The sequence below is a fragment of the Argentina silus genome, assembly GCF_951799395.1.
Source record: "Argentina silus genome assembly, chromosome: 10".
Taxonomy (NCBI): domain Eukaryota; kingdom Metazoa; phylum Chordata; class Actinopteri; order Argentiniformes; family Argentinidae; genus Argentina; species Argentina silus.
Window position 1 is genome coordinate 4,993,558 of NC_139664.1, and position 17,801 is coordinate 5,011,358.

General features: G+C 44.9%; 1 protein-coding gene across 1 annotated transcript in view; it reads left to right on the forward strand.

Moving 5' to 3' along the window:
* LOC310810950 (mannosyl-oligosaccharide 1,2-alpha-mannosidase IA) overlaps positions 1-17,801 on the forward strand; it is a 136,808-nt gene that overhangs the window by 62,323 nt on the left and 56,684 nt on the right. The window lies entirely within an intron of this gene.

Sequence of the window (17,801 nt, forward strand, 5' to 3'; positions counted from 1 at the left end):
CCGAGCCCAGGCCGACCTAAATCATTTGTCAGAAAATCAGGCAACTACAAGCCCTTTCGTGTCCTGTCACATTCAGGCTAAAACATCAAACTCTAGTCATAATCCATTCCGGAACTCATAAAAAGTATGTTTTCACTGGACTTTAAATCAGAGCACAACATCATGTGACTATTCACTTTCAAATCTACAAATAATACAGACAGCAAGTGGGGCCAGAGGTCACCAAACTCCTGCTGGTCGTAACCACCATGTTTATCAGTTAATTGCTGCCTTTATCTGAGTCGGGCAATTAGCCTCTGTGAATTATCCCCCCTATACAGATCTGCAGATATGGAGATAAGCACTGCATGGAAATCAGCAATTTGTGTCTAGCAGCATTTTTTTTTTTTTTTTTTTTTTTTAAATTAGCTCCTTCTTTCAAGTCCGGGTGAGAGAGAACAGCTTACTTCCACCCAATATAGTTAATCCTATAAGCAAATCTCGCATTTCCTTCTCCACCCTCTGTTTGCTAATGCCGTGTAACATCTGGGAAGAGCAGTGCGGGCCCTGTGCTGTGGGTGACTGTCACACTGTGAAGTGCTGTGGAGGAAGCCAGGTATGAAATTGGATGCTGTGTTCTTTAATTTAATCCCGTGAGTAAACAGAAATGTGGCGAGATTGGATCGGCGGTGAGCCCACTTGTCAAAAGCATGTCAATATGCTGAAAGTCACCGGAACATCCCTCCTGCTCCACACTCGGAATCAAAGCCCCTGAACAAGGAGAAGAAACATCTGCTGTTTCCTTCTCTCTTTCTCTCTCTCTCTCTCTCTCTCTCTCCTCAGTCCTTCACTTTCTCTCTTCTCTCCCTCCCACTCTCTGCTCATGGCTGAAGACAGCATGTCCATTTTCTTTCTTTTCTTCTGGCCACCAAAGATTACTCTTGAAGGTCATCTCTTTCGGTCTTGAAATAGTTTTCATCAACTACTGTAGAATGTATCACCGAAAGAAACAAATAAGTTTAATCGTGAAGTATTTACTTAGAAATGCTGGCACATTAGAAATATTGAGTGTGTGCATGTGTGTGTGTGTGTGCGCGTGCACGTGTGTGTGTGTGTGTGTGTGTGTGTGTGTGTGTGTGGGGGGGGGGGGGTCTCTGTATCATATACCATAAGGAAATACAAACGGAGGAGGCTATCAGGTATCATATTAGACTGACAGAGAGCCATCTTTATTGGTTGTCACTTTCAAGTCACGTTTATTTGTGTGTGTCCAAGCTTCAGGCGGCCATTTATTAGTCACGTTCCATTGTGGCATAAATCCATCCATTCAGTGCTTGAGAGGGAAGGCTGTCATTCAAACAAGGCTAATTGGCTAACAAGTCTTATACATGTGCCATGGCTGGATGCATAGAGTAATGACCTGCCAAGTACAATTTATGGCTGTCGTTGACAAATGTATGCATGACACACTGAATATGGAGCATTGTAATCACTAATGAAAGACTGACTTCATCTTTAATATAGCATGGGATACGATAATCTTCAATTATGTCTTTCTTGGTTTAAAAAATAGAAGGAATATACAGTATGATTGATGTTACAGTATGCCAAGTAGCATTTAGCTAATGCACACATATGTGGTGTGTGTGTTTTTTTTTTTAATGCACAAATGTATTCATAGGAGTTGTAATCATCCACCAATGTTTGCATGCAGGGTATTGATATTTAGTTGACATATTGACCAACTGTGCCTTTCCTAATGACATGCATTAACTGGCATGCATTGCAATATCTAACCAGATAGAAATTGTGCTTTTTGCTCAGGTGGCTTGGATGAAGCAACAGCAGCAGCATGAGTACATTTCTTATGGGTTGCTCTGCAGAGTTCAGCTAACTTTGGCATGAGACCCCAGCAAAGTTCCTCACTATTTCTTTCAGTGATATTGGAAAATGCCTATAGCTTTCACAGAATAATACATTATATTCGACTGCTAATGTGTGCTTATCTCTCTCAAACTTTTGTTTAACCCTCATTCTGTCTTCTTCTGTCCTTGCTCTCTGTCCTCAACTGCTCAGTCCCTCTTTCTCCTTCTCTCTCTCTTTTTCATGCTGTCTACATCAGTTTATCTCTCAATTTCTCTCTTTTCAACCTTTGTGCTTCTCTCACCGTAGGTCAGGGCCCTGGTTGAATTCTCCAGACAGGTACAGTAGGACTCTCCTGGCACACGGAGCAGGGAGCAGGGAGCAGGGAGCAGGGAGCAGGGAGTCAGGGAGTCAGGGCTTGTGATTTGTGTCTCTCCACCATTGAACATCATTACAGAGGGACAGCTGATTGACAGGAGGGGTTGCCGAGGACAACGGGGAGATCTAGCAACGCCACTGCACTCTGAGAGAGGAAGCAGATATATAGCCTTGAGCAAAGGATAATGGGGAGGCTTTTGGAGTGTCAGAGGATCCAATACTTTGGGCTAGGAGAAGGCTCTATGTACAGATATGAAGAGATGTGGGGTGGGAAAGTAACATCAAGCCATTTAGGGACACTCGTTAGCTGTGAGAGAATTTGCCAGCCAAAGCACTTAAGCGCATTGAATAATTTGAGCGTTTGGCTCCAGAGCTCTCACTGGTGCCCTAGTTTTATGATAGGGAGTGTTTACTAAAAATATCTTTCGTGACGTTCATCTCCTTCAAACATGCGTGTCTTTTGAGCTGATTTGAACCAAGTGTCAACATCAGGTGGTCCCTGTCTCTGCTAGAATGACGATGTAAGGGAATGCACCCGGAGGTCCATCAAGGAAAGCTCCGTCGGTTAACTCTCAGTCCTATACATCCGACTGTATCCCCACTGCAGACATAGCAAAGTGAACATTAGCACTGGAAGAAACACACTGTAATAAAGATAGCACATAGCAAAGATCAGCAAAGCAAAGGTAAGAACTGGAAGAAACATGTTTTCTATAAAAAATAAAAAAAACTCTGAAGACTTATTCGTTTCGTTTCGAGGCTACAGCATGACAAACGATACACATTTGGTTTAAACACTGGGTTAGACACCATTATCTGTGTATTCCTCTGGTTTATTGAGTACGGCTTTTAGCAGTACATGCTCCTTGAATTCGCCCGTGCTGTGATTCCCTAAGACAGAAGGTGTTTTTAATATTTAAAGAAGTACATAGTCTGTAAAGTATTGTTGTTCCGTACTGCCTTTTTCTCCCTCACACCCCTTTACTCACATTCAGAGCCCAATAAGTCAAAGTAAATGGTGTTGGACAGCGAGATCGTTCCCTTTGTTCAACCTCTACCAAACAAACAAGACTAAGAACCCTCCGCTTTCAAAAGGAAGGTACCAATTCAGGACCACTCCATTGTGAACGAGCAGGGGCTGAGAGTCTTGGACAGGCTCCAGGGCCGTTTCTCCTCTCTTTGTGCTTGGTCTGGGAATCGGCTGGAGAGGAGTGTATATTTTTCATGTCGACCCCCGTCTGCCCATCATGTGTCCTTGGGAACCTCAGCCTTGTTACCAAAGAGGGGGGAAATAAATGGGGGAAGGAACACACAGGCTGACTTTCAAACACCCTTTGTGATCTCAGCCTCCTGTAAGGAATAGGATTATGCAGGCTCCAGGAATGGTCTGCTGAAAGCTCTCAGTAAACTACTCAAAAGCTTCAGCAGTCATTCAAACCCAGGACTAAATCCTCCCTTTGTGTCTCTGTTTCCCAAGGCTGAAAGGTTATAGAAATGCTAACCAAGGTTAAGTCCCAGTTTGGTCAGAAGTCATAACAAAACTGTATATTGCAATTCATCTACTGTTTACTTCTCTCTGCAAGTATGTGATGTATCTGAAGAAGGTACAGCACTGTGTGATGGGCATCATGGGATTTTTTTTAAATTAATTTTTTTACAGAAAATGAACTGAAATGCACAACAACAATCTTTTTACCGACAGTAATGGGAGTGTATTTATTTCAAAATCTCTCTTTTCACAAAGTCTATTAGAGGATGACGTTTTGAGAAGATTTGTGGATTAAAAGTCAACAGTGCGTGTAAAGGACTCACTCAATGCTCTCTATGAGAGCTGTTTAGAGAACTGAAAAAGTCGCCAGGTGAGTTTAGATGGAAAGGTTTTTAGTAGTTTACTGCTCATTGCGTCTCCAGTATTGGGTTCCAGTATTAGAACCCACGTTTTAAAGATTCAACTGTTTTATTTTGTCCTAATAATTACCAGCTGTGATATTTAATTGCTCTGACTTAAAGTAAAGGACTTATTTTGCACCGTCTTTCCATCTTGCCCGCTTTCAACGTTGTGCTTTGGTGTTGTGGATTTACCTCAGAAGTAGTGTTACTTAGACTAACTTATTTCGGTTTCTCTTAAAAAAACTAATGCTTACTGTATCACTTTCTCCTCTGCTCTTGAATGCGACGCTAACCATCCCTGAGCCTTAATAGCAGATGAAAGAGATGTTCATCCACTGTGAGTGATGTCATTACCACGACTTTCATATGTGGGTCACTCATTTAAGCACACACTTGCACTATGTAGACCTCAAACCCAAAGCAGATGCTGAGGCCATAATTGTGCTGGAGAACATTACATTAGCAGCCACAGCTTCCCTCTGCCCCGTGGAGCAAATATTGTCCTCAGAGTTTTTTATCCTGTCACAATGGATGTCCTATGGCCACTAATGGGATTGTCTACAGGCAGTCTTTTGGCAGTTCTCTATCCCTGCTCATAAAGCGACAGAGAGCTCCTATTTTCCTCCACAGCAGGATGCTTTGCAATTTCCTCTGCCCTTTATCTTATCGCTGTTGTGTCCTTTCTCTCAAACTTCATCCCCACCTCTGTACACCTCTCTTCCACCACTCCTCTCCTCTTCTTTTTTTCTCCTCTCCCAAGAGATGCAATTAAAGAGCACCAGGTCACCGGTTTTTGCTGAGAGTCATAGGAGAATGCAAATTGGGCTACAGCAGGCGACACAGGCTGACCTCGTCACCTTTTCCTCACAGCGCACCCGGAGACCATTTAAACTAGAGGTGTTTATTAAAACAGCCCATTAGCACTTCAAACAACGTAAAAACAGCCAGCTCCTATGTGGGGAGACCATGTGGAAGCACGATTACGCCAATCGATGTCCGAGATGAAGGTGAGGTTATTTATTTTTTATGAATCCTCTTCTAGGGAGGTGGAATTAGAGTGGAAGCGTTTTTGGAACGCAGCTGGGGTGCCTGGATCCATTCTCTCTGGTGGAGGATTTGCTCTGGCCAGGGTAAAAGATTATGACATGAGAAGAAGAAAAAACAATGAAACAAAGACACTGATTATTTTCTAAAGGCGTCTTTAGAGACAGCAGGCTTTGTGAATAAACCCATACAGTATGGGAGCACACACACTGGTACTGAATGGCTCTCAGTGCGAGACGACCTTGAGAGACCTTCATTCGCAGTCCTCCCCCTTTTGTTATCCAGAGAACATTTTTATTAAAGGTGTTGAACTGGGATGCGCTCTCTATTATTGCCACTCTCTCTCGGCTGCCCCCACCTATACACTCAGGGACACAGTTCACTCCCACTCTGCAATTATGTCCCAGGGTGCTTTGTGTCTGGTCTCTGGGGGGAGCATTAGTAGGTGAAGGTTCCAGTAAGGGGGGCTAAATGAGTTTGGGGGACCTTTTTATTTGGGGTTAAACTAAGGGCTACGCAAATGTAGCCTCTCCCTGACTGTCATATTATCAGCTCAAGCGGAGTGAAGGGGCAGCCCCACCCACCCATTCCCCATCACCCCATGGGCTCTGTTATGGAGGCATACAAGATATCATCGTCTCCATAGCAACAGTACCAGGTGACAAATCACTTTATCCTGCCCATACACTCCCAAGAGACCTGGTCCCAACCCACCATTCAATATTCTATTTGATGTTGAACCAATAAGGCTTCCAATTGCGGCTGCCAGCAAATCATCTTAATAGTAGGCAATAATGCATATTTCATCATGGCCTCACATTATTCACACACACACACACACACACACACACACACACACACACACACACACACACACGTTTAGTATAGCATTTTACTAAAGCAATTAATATATATTTTAGATTTTACAGCTTTGAGAGTGGCATCTTATTTGGTCATATTTTACAGCCGAGAGACCATCTGTTGAATGGGAGCCTGCCACCTGTTTTACTTACTGTCCTACTGTATAAATTAATATTGCATTCATTCCAAGAAGGAAATCTGTGCAGTAAACATGTATGTTGTCATATATGAATATGAAAGCATACTGTTTTTCTATTTCGGGGGAAAATATGGACATTTGGTGTTCCATGTGCTGGGAAATTGGGAGTTATAGATGTATGTAAATTGTGAAGCTACAACGACTCCAAGAATACATTGGTATACTCCACTCCCCAGCTATGGTAAGTGCAAGACTGGGTGCTTGGTGGAGTATAAAGCAGTGTGTCTAGAGTAGGCATAATATAAGTGGCTGAGAAACAGGTAGGTGAGAATCCCGTCAGCAAGTCTCTTGATTGTGCGCTCTGAGAGGGGAGAGGACCACCTGTCACAACAGGTTTCTCGCTGCCTGGGAAGACGGACCTGGCTGCATGGCTCTGCTTCTGCTGGTGTTAGCACTGGAGCATACTCAACAGCCAGGAGGTTACAGGCCCATACAGACTCCCACTACTCCAGCACACCCTCCCTGGGCTCAGCACCCAGCACCCAGCTCCCAGCTGGGTACCACATGTCTCAGAGAGAGCCAGCAGAGTGAACTAGCAGAGTGAACTAGCAGAGGGAACTAGCAGAGTGAACTAGCAGAGGGAACTAGCAGAGGGAACTAGCAGAGGGAACTAGCAGAGTGAACTAGCAGAGGGAACTAGCAGAGTGAACTAGCTGAGTGAACTAGCAGAGGGAACTAGCAGAGGGAACTAGCAGAGGGAACTAGCTGAGGGAACTAGCAGAGGGAACTAGCAGAGGGAACTAGCAGAGGGAACTAGCAGAGTGAACTAGCAGAGGGAACTAGCTGAGGGAACTAGCAGAGGGAACTAGCAGAGGGAACTAGCAGAGGGAACTAGCAGAGTGAACTAGCTGAGTAGGCGAGCGATGGAGCTCGTGGAGTAGGTAGAGGAAGTTAACAGAGATAGGTAGCTGATGGAGCTCGTTGAGTAGGTGGAGGAAGTTAACAGAGATAGGTAGCTGATGGAGCTCGTGGAGTAGGTGGAGGAAGTTAACAGAGATAGGTAGCTGATGGAGCTCGTGGAGTAGGTGGAGGAAGTTAACAGAGATAGGTAGCTGATGGAGCTCGTTGAGTAGGTGGAGGAAGTTAACAGAGATAGGTAGCTGATGGAGCTCGTGGAGTAGGTGGAGGAAGTTAACAGAGATAGGTAGCTGATGGAGCTCGTTGAGTAGGTGGAGGAAGTTAACAGAGATAGGTAGCTGATGGAGCTCGTGGAGTAGGTGGAGGAAGTTAACAGAGATAGGTAGCTGATGGAGCTCGTTGAGTAGGTGGAGGAAGTTAACAGAGATAGGTAGCTGATGGAGCTAGCTAATAAAGAGAGCTAGAGAAGAGCGATGTCTGCTCAACTTCAGAATGAGGATGTGAATCGTGATGTCACTCAATGTTTTTAAGCGGGAGCTTATGGGTTAGATGCAGGAGAGGCTGGCGGGGGTAGAATTCGGAGGACGGGCTCATTGTAATGATTGGTGTGAGGAATTGTATCAAATGTACACGTTTGATGCCATTCCTCATGCTGTTCCATCCATTACAATGAGCCAATGGCTGCTGGTCATGTTGCCGGTCCCCATATATCTCTCTCTCCTACCTCTATTGTGACAAAGTTACTTTCTAGCAATGCAGTAAAGAGAGTGGCGAAAAGCATGGGCGAAAGTGGACATCTTTAATAAAACATCACCACCAACCATCACCACCAACTTTTTCTCTCCTCTCCTTGGATTAAAACCAACAAATAAACCCCCCCACTCAACATGAGTGCATCATCGAGCCTCTCCGTGGGGATTACAAGATAATGAAAAACATTGCAAAATGTATGACAAATTGCAGGAGGATTAAGAGGGATTGTGATGTATTCTATGGTGATGACTCAAATGGTGACGTACAGTATGGACAGAGAGGAAGGGTGAGGGTCAAGGATCAGAGGTCACCTCTTCAGGCTTTCAACTCTATCACATTTGTATGTCTCTTCTGATCCACTCAGTATCTCATGACCCTGAGCCCTGAGTCCATGTAAATCGATCAGTCTGCCATAATGTACAATATAAGTCACAGCTCGTGGACACAAGTGACCCTGATAATGACGTTTCTGTGGCGACCTGAGCGGAAGACATGGCTGGTGCTGTGTAGTAATCAGCGTATGGCAGTTTAATCACAAGCGTCACTGGCCAAGCCTTTAAGCTCATGGTCGCATTAAGAAGCAGCTTTTGGTTCATTCACATTTTGCACTATTTATATCCCCTGTCCTTAGCTCACTACCGCCTGTTACTCTTTCCAGCCTCAATATTTGACGACGGTGTGTTCTCCCAAGAATGATCACATTTTGCCCCGTCATTAATTTATGAATCAGTCCACCCTCCATCGCCCCCCCCAACTCTCTCCACCTATTCTCCCTCTCAGTATGGTTTCTGCCTGAAGTAGTGTATATGGAGTGGAATGCTTTGTGTTTGTGTCTTCCTACTGCTTTTTTGTTCAGTTACTGCAAGACAAAGTCACCTTTTGAAGAGGAACCCCTAGTAATCACTGTCATATTCAAACGATAGTGGTCAGATATTTGGTCCACACACACAGGCACACGACTAAATGGCTGTCTCCTCCAAATCTGTTTACACTTTATCTTCTGAAACAACAGTGGTAAAGCCGTGTTCCCATTATAGAATCTTCACAGCCCGGATTTTCACAGTATTCACGCTGTATTTCCACTCTCTAGTCCTTGCACATTAACAGCCCACACAGCACAAAACTGTTACTGTGGTGACCATCGCACTCAGCGCCACATTCAGTTGTGAAAGGCCCTCACTGAATAATAGCTGCTATTCTAGTATTCGGATCACTCGTCCTCCTGAACCGATCAGCATCACTCTTCCTCCTGAACCGATCAGTATCACTTTTCCTCCTGAACCGATCAGTATCACTCTTCCTCCTGAACCGATCAGCATCACTCTGTCATCCAGAACCAATGAGCATCACTCTGTCATCCAGAACCAATGAGCATCACTCGGTCCTCCTGAACCTATCAGCATCACTCTGTCATCCAGAACCAATGAGCATCACTCGGTCCTCCTGAACCTATCAGCATCACTCTGTCATCCAGAACCAATGAGCATCACTCTGTCCTCCTGAACTGATCAGCATCACTCGTCATGCTCCACCTGCACTGTGTGCAGAAAAAAGCCTTCCATTGGTCGCCTGGTCAGGTATGGATTGGCAGTCGGCCAGCAAAGTGAGACACAGAGTGGCGGAGTGTGGCTGGAGAGTGGATGGTGGTATGACGCTCCGTCTCCGGGTGTGGAGAGGAAAAGGAATGAATAAATAAAAGGCGTGAAATGAATGCCTTCTGTTGATGTACTCCGCCGGAGGGGTCAGGAGAACTTTCACACCACCATTACAGTCTGGGACACACTACAGAGAGAGGGGGAAAAAGGCTAATGGTGCCAACAGCCCCTGGTGTTTCTGGAACTACAAATGAGAGAGAGAGAGAGAGAGAGAGAGAGAGAGAATAGGGGAATAGAGGGAAAGACACAAATTCAGAGTTGTTAATGTGCCTGAAGGGAAGGTTTATTAGGTGGACAAAGGTTGTTGGATGAGTAAAGCATTTCAAAATACCATAAAATGCAATGTCAATGTCAGAAAGTTGATTTGACCTTTGTAATACAGTATAATAAAGCGAAACGTGAATGCACATGATGTACTTTATCATGGGCTGCATACCCCCACCCCCCCTCCCCATTTCTCTACCTGTTACACATGCGCGCGCACACACACACATCTACCATCTCTCTCTCTCTCTCTCTCACCACCCCACCACCCCCCTTCTTTCCACCCACCTCCCACCTCCCTATCTCTGGGCTCCTATTATGCAGAGTGGCTGCTCTTTTAAGACGATGGTTTAATTCCACCAGCTGACGGGTGGCTCTCCATCAACAGGTGGGCCAGGTTATTCAAACCCTCATTAATTGGCTCGGGATAACATTACTCAGGTGGCAGAGCTCCTGCAGATGGGATACAGCACAGCTGACAGGGCGTGGAGACTGGTCCGGTCTGTTTAATCTCCGAGAGAAATGGAAGATGGAGGGAGATTTATACCTCAGCTACACCTGCTTACTGTTGGAGCCCCAGGCAGAAGAATCAATGTTCTTCTCCATGTCTTCCCCATTTCCATTTTTCCGCCTGGCAACAGGACGGCCTGTCAATTACTGAGCAAGTAGCACAGTTTCTCTCATGTTTTCAATTTGTCCCTAACTTTACCGAGGTACAGTAGTTCAATTATTGCGTTACAACACCATGTATTCGTCTGAATTAACAGACCAATCACGGCACACTGGTTGTCACCTCTAATCAGGTTTGAGGAGTTGATGCAGTGTGTGTCCATTGATCGAGTTGAGAGTGGAGTGGGGGGGGAGTGGGGGGGGGGGGGGTCGATACACAGTGTGGGTCTGTAATCTTATTGGAGATGTTGTCATATCGGACAGGAGTACTCACTGGTCCCACAGTGGTAAATTAGATAACCTCAATTAGACTGACGTGTCTGTGGACGCAGTCCTCAGACAGCGTGATCGCAACCTCTCTAAGTGTGTCTGATTCTTGTGCGTTTCTTAATGTATGTGTGTGTGATTGCGTGTCATTGTGTGTGTGTGCGTGTTGAACGTTTTACTGCGTCCGTCTGTCTATCTGCGTTTCGATGTCATTACATTCAAATCTTTTGATATGCAGAGAAATAACAAGAGTTATTCATTTTCAATTTTCGTAAAAAGAATCCAAGTTCGAAGCCAATTTAACGTGACGATGGCTTAAAGTCAATCTGTTTGGAATGAGACAAATTCGCTGAAAAGAAAACCCAGAATAAGGGGGGCAATTAAAATCAGCGCACATTAAAGCCTCCTGCATCAAAATATTAATTAGGGTGCTGAGGATGTAAATGAGGAGCCGGCGCTGGCGACGCCGAGCCTCAGCCAGTATCTTCATGTCGCTCCGCCAGACACGCGTCGACGGAGAGCAAACGACAGCATGTGCGCTCCGGGCGACAAACGAAGGCTCCTCGCTCTCCTCGCTCTCCTCCCTGACTCTGGAGCTCGTTCACAGTGTCCCTTTAATGGACAGGATTTATTATTTTGACTCGAGCTCTAATGTCCCTTGATCTATCAGTTCTCTCTCCCTCCCTCCCTCCCTCTCTCTCCCTCGGGGCGAGGCTATCTGGGTGGAACACACAAGGCTCTATTAAGCTCATTTGGTGGGGTCTTGTTTTTCGACTGGAGCGTGTGATTACCGTACTTGAGAGAGGAAGGGAATCGGGTTGTATGTATATTAGTTCGTTTTTGGTGTTTAATTTTCCCCAGAGGAGCATTATTAAGGTGAAACAAAGGGAGTGTGTGTGTGTGTGTGTGTGTGTGTGTGTGTGTGTGTGTGTGTGTGTGTGAGAGAGAGAGAGAGAGAGAGAGAGAGAGAGAGAGAGAGAGAGAGAGAGAGAGAGAGAGAGAGAGAGAGGGAGAGAGCAGTGGTACTCTCTGTAGGTGACTGCGACCTTGGTGTCCACTCTTGCGCCTAAATGATGAAAAATACACACAAAGTGTAAAGGCATGTCGTGTGTTAAGTGATGGGACCTTGCCTCAGGGTGAAGGTTTAGATATAAACCTCGTTTGGGAGCCTGCTTAGCTACACTTGGTTAACAGCCAGTCATCAGGGCACATCCCTTGTGAGGGTCTGTCTGGACTGTGCGGCCACTTCACTCAGAGACACTGACTCTGCGCACTGTCCTCCCCCTCCCTCCCTCCCTGCCTCATCCGCTCTCAGGGCCTGTACTGCACCGGGTTGGGACTCGTCTGGACATTGGTGCTTCATCACTGTCACACACACATACCCGCACATGTACACAGGCTCACACACACAGACACACACAGACACACACACACACACACACACACACGCACACACACGCACACACTCACACACACACACACACACACACACACACACACACACACACACACACACACGCACGCACACGTACACACACACACACACAGGAGTACTCTCTTCTCATTACTCTCTCTAGAGGGGTCAGCTCTCCTCAGCCTGATGGAGGAGATAATGTGCCAGTAAACAGGCCTCTCAAAACAGCTTTGTCATCATGGCTATCATCTGTTGGTTTTGTTTGCTTCAAACATATTTTTTTACCCATGATACTGCACAGAAGCTACGAAAAAGCTGTCCATGTTCTACTGCGGACGATCTATATTTCACAGACCATAGAGATTTGATAATGTGGGATTGGAGGTTTATATCCATTGCCAGGTTGGAGGTTTATGGAGAACTCTGGGAGTTTATCGACCTCAGTGTGACCCTGTGGGGCATCGTTGGTTGTGTGGATTGAATGCTATCTTGTGGAGGTTTTGGGAGGTTTATGTTGGCTGGATTGCACAAAATGCTTCCAAGACATAGTGAGCCCCATGTTGGACAGTACTAATAAGTAGTGCTCTCAAAGCAGTATTTCTCTCAAAACCTCTCCGACTTATCTCTTTGCTGTTGCATTGCTATTCAGGCTTGCTGTTACTGCTGCATTCCAAAACCTGATTTGAAAGTAGTAAAGTATGGATTTCCAGAAGGCTGCATTAACTGTATGGTGAGCCAGTGCTAGAATTGTTTAGCTATCCAGGTGATGGCAGGAGGAGTTCTCACTGGAAGTAGATGTTCTTCCTAATAGTGTTACTGCCAATCTCTGCCAACCCCTGCCAACCCCTGCCAACAAGCCAAGCACTCTGGGTCGTGCAGTCAGAGAGTCAGAGCTGGCACACCCAAAGACACATACAGTAGCCTAGGTCTTAAAGATTCAAGCATGTAACATTGAGGCAGACACCCATAACTTAATATATAAGTCATAACTTAATTACATTCCTGAAGGTTAAGCTTTAAAACTGGAATAGGTCAAATCAATTTCTTCTACTCATCCTGTATTAATTAGATTTGATTTGTCGGTTCAATAAAGCAGTCAAACTCCATCTTGATTGACAGCCTTGGCATTTCTTGTTTTTCTACCTTTCTCTGTCCTGTCAAGTTTCCCACTTGATCCCTACTTCTTCTCTCAATACTTAGCCCTCCCTAGCCACCCTCCTGAGTGCACTCTGAATCAAAGGTCCACTCACCTTCACTTCATATCCTCAGTGCAGTTTATCCATGCTACATGGATGGTGCACGGTGCATGGTGCATGGTGCATGGTGCATGGTGCATGGTGCCGCAACATGTAAAGGCCTAGATATATCATGCACATTGGCGCATGACTTGCCACCTGTGTCTTTTAGTTGCTGGATAGCGCTAGCGCTGACGAGATGAGGGTGGCCCTAGGACGGCTGTTGGACACGCAGAGCCAGCAATAAAAAGGAGGTGTAATTAGCGCAATCCCAGAGTCTCCATCGATTTGAATCACCTTGATGATGTTATCGGGGGCTTCATCGACCACATCCACAACGCTTTTATTTCTCTCACTGTTTATGCCATGTCTCTGAGGGCCTAATTAAACAAGATGGCGGCTCAAATTATTGATATATATATATACAACAGAGTTAACTCCTCTCCCTAGGGCTGTATTCTGCTCTCCTGTTATTGGGATCCGGTTGTTACAGCTTCACCAACTACAGTTGATGGCTTTCTGTCTGGATGTCTGATCGAACTGTAGGAATGGTGGCCCATTTGTTGCATATTATGTGGAGGATATCCTGCATCTAGAGGATATATTGAATTATGTTCTGGAGCTCCGGCAATGCCTTCTAAATTACCCCTGAGGATTAAAGGGGCAATCTGGGATTGGTATATACAATTTTGATTTGATTGTGATATATAGCCATTGATTCATGAAGAATATAACTTATATATATGCCTCATGAGCTTAGTTCAACTATCTTACCCCAGCAGGACCAAAAAATATAAGGTCCATTGTAAACAAACACTGTATAGCTTGAAAACATGGTTAAAACTATCATTTTGAGATGGAGTGCTTTTGATCATTTGTATGTATCAAGGACCATAGAGGGGAATGTTGATCATCTATGCTGTTTGTTGATCTTCTGTGCTGTTATATGTGCAATGCATGTGTGTGTGTTGCATGAGTGTTTGTGCCTGAACCAGGCCAGTGATGTTGAGGCTCACACACATGGATGTGAGTGAGTGATTGATCATGTGGATTCAGGCTCCCTAATATAACCCACCTGACCCACGCCGCCTAGCTTGTGACAGATTTGCTAAAAACATCCACTACATAATGGGAGGCACGCACACACACGCGTGCGCACACACACGCACACACACACACACACACACACACACACAAACACACACACGTGCACACACACTTACTAGCAAAGTAAGATTTTCATTGTGTGGTGTAACTGTCTGTTTACTGTGCATATGACTAATAAATATCTTGAATCTTGAATCTTGAACACACACACACACACGCACACACACAAACACGCACGCACGCACACACACAGACAATTAGATGTATTTATATTTGTTTAAAGGGGCAATCTGGGATTCAAAAAACAACAAAGCGGTCACTCATGTAACCACTCTTAAATCCATAGGTAGCTATGGATGGAAGACTGACCATCCATGAGATAAAAAATATTTTTTTAACCATGTTTTGAAGCTATAAAGTGTTAAACAAGCTTGTATGTGGGGCTCTAATGTTGAAAGACAGTTAAACTCAGCTCATGAGGCATTTATAATTTATTTTCTTCAAGAATCAATGGCTATTTTCATTCATTTAAATGTCAACAAATTGAAGTACAGTCCAATCCCAGATTACCCCTATTACTGTTTGAGTATTTACAGTTTTCAGCACACCCCAGCCTAGAGTGTGCCAATTGCAGTGTTTTTTTAAATTCTTTTTAATTAAGTTGGCATATAATAAGAGCATAATAAAGTATTTGAAGTGCCTTTACAGTGTCAGTATTAATCATGTGAATGTAAACACACGGAATGTGATCTTGTATGTGGAAAAGCGTTTGGTATTATAAAAACAGTTAATTCTTATCCCGTATTTCCCTCCACTCATATGCTGCTCACGTTGGCCCAGCCTATGGGTGGATAGCAATGTTTTCATGTGCAAGTGCCTGTCCACTAAATGTCTCCCCTGGCTAGATAATAGAGACCCCATTTAAGCTTTGGCTTTGATGGTTAATGGACAATACCTGAGAGCCCAACCTCCCTCTGTGTGTGTGTGTGTGTGTGTGTGTGTGTGTGTGTGTGTGTGTGTGTGTGTGTGTGTGCACGTGCACCTGCACGTGTGTACATGCTAGTGGACTAATTATTATTAACACCCCTGTTACTCAACCCGTCTAGGCTGTACCTCCACCCCTCCACGTATTGGCCAATGGCTGCCCACCTCAGGGCAAGGGCACCGTCGGTGGAGGGCTCCTGAAATAAATAAGGTCCCTGTTTGTGGAAGCCGAGGAGTGCAAAGTGATGGATTGATCTTCTCCTCCCTTCATCTGAGTCTATCAATCATCTGTGCTTTGGTGCGGTTTTCAATACGAATTTTCCACGCTCCACTGCCTCAACTCCCGCTGCTTGCCGCCTCTGGGATTGGGAACGAGAGGCATTAGCTATCCGATTCTTTTTTTCACCCCCCGGCACTCTCAAACATGATTTGTCATCAAATAGCAACAGTGCTCGCTAAGCATAGTGAGAGTCCTGTAAACAAACACAGATACTGAAATGTGCCACAAAGAGGCCTCGTCAGTGGCTGCCAGGGTACTCAGCAACGAGGCCCGCTGAGGACAAGCCAGACAGAACAGCTCAAATTAACTGTCATTTTTACAGATCGGCGTCTGCCGTATTAACATATTCAGGACGTGACATCAACACTTGCCCGCTAACTCTCATAGGGTAATACTCTTTATGTTAAGATGCTAATTGATAAGTACCGCAGCAAATGGTACTTGTACAGTACTACGGTATGTATCTAGCTGGAGGATAGCTTTAGCTTCTCTATGGCAGTTGTGAGATGAATCCCTGTCAGTGTTCATCCAGCTGAAGTGGGATTTGAGGTTGGTGGGGGTGCGTGGTACGGTAGATGGGAGGTGACTGGGCTATGGCAGGGGACAGACAAGGCGCTCAGAGCACTGTCACCAAGTCTGCAGCCTCTCACAGGCTTAAAGGCTTTGAGCAGGTTTGCTTGTCTGTGGAATACTGTTTAAGAAAAGCCAAGAGGTCCTCATGGCGATACAAAATAAAGGGGTACTTGATAGACGGGATCCATGTTGTAGACCTCACCGTACTGCACAGGGCTGTATCTGAGGGTAAGGCCATGGGTGATTGACATATGGTGTCAATCACTCAGCCACATCAACTTTGACCTCTCTTGAGCTCTCACCGTACTCTTTGCCCTCGTCCGCTGACCTCATCCGTTGACCTGAGTTTGCATCACGGTATGATGAAAGGTTCAGCGTGGGTGAAAAAGATTTTCTCTGTTCTTAATCTGAAAAGCACAGACTGCGCCTGGGAATATGCTTTGAGGATCCTGATTAAAAGGAAGAAGAGGGGCCTAGGTTGCAGGAGGAAGCTGGCGTGACGATAAGAGAGTTTGATGTTCGCCGCTGCCACCCAAACCACATTAGACAAGCGGTGGCGTAGCCGTAGCCGCCCACCATAGTTACACAGTCTGGTCAAATTTCACTCGGGGTGAGAGAGAGAGAATAGTATCGCTCCCTTCTTGCCTCTCTAGTCCTGTTACTTCTTGAATTTTTTTGTCGCCTAAAGGTACTGTATGACTATCATCATTTGCATATTTGGCGAGCAACAAAACAATTCCTGATAACAATCGTTCACTTTCATGTGCAAGGTTGCTGTGTTGTTGCATCACAGAGACACAGTCTCTGGGTTGAGCTCTGTTTGGTTGTGAAACATGAAGGTGTACCGCCATCTTTGCAGCAAGATCAGTTACTGTACTTGCGTGTACTGTTTTCTTTGGTTTCAAAGTCTTTCATTTGATGGTCATTCTTACATTTTAGTTGCAACAGTACACTTTAGCTGTTGCATACATACTGTCCCGTGACATGCCCTGTAACATTTTCTCAATAAGGCCACTGTTTTCTCCCGGCTCATTCTGGTCCCAGCTAATTTTATAGCCAATACATTTGCATATTTCCTCATACTGTATGAGGAGAGAAAACGGGCTCACTCATAAGGGCTTCAGGATTGAATAAAAGCCTCTGAACATTTCTCATTATGGTTGTGAGGGGAATATAATAACTTCAAATTAAGTGCATCTAAAACCAGCCACTCGAGTATTGAACACGCTTACTCTGGCGAATACAAGAGGAAACAGGAGGACAGTCTGCTAATGTTTTCCAGTAATCGATGTTTTTGCAAAGGATCACAGACTCTGTGTTTGATTTATAAATGAGTCTGCCTTTTTCATCTTAGGCAGAGTGATGCTTTTCATCTAATGCGTTTTATCTTAGTAAGGAGATGTTTTTTTTTAATCTAGCCCACACAAAGTCACCCCTAGATTTCGGATGCATGCTGGATAACATTACCACAATCAAATGAGCAGTAGGCTACGGTAATTGGGGATATCAGATATCAGGGCATATTTTA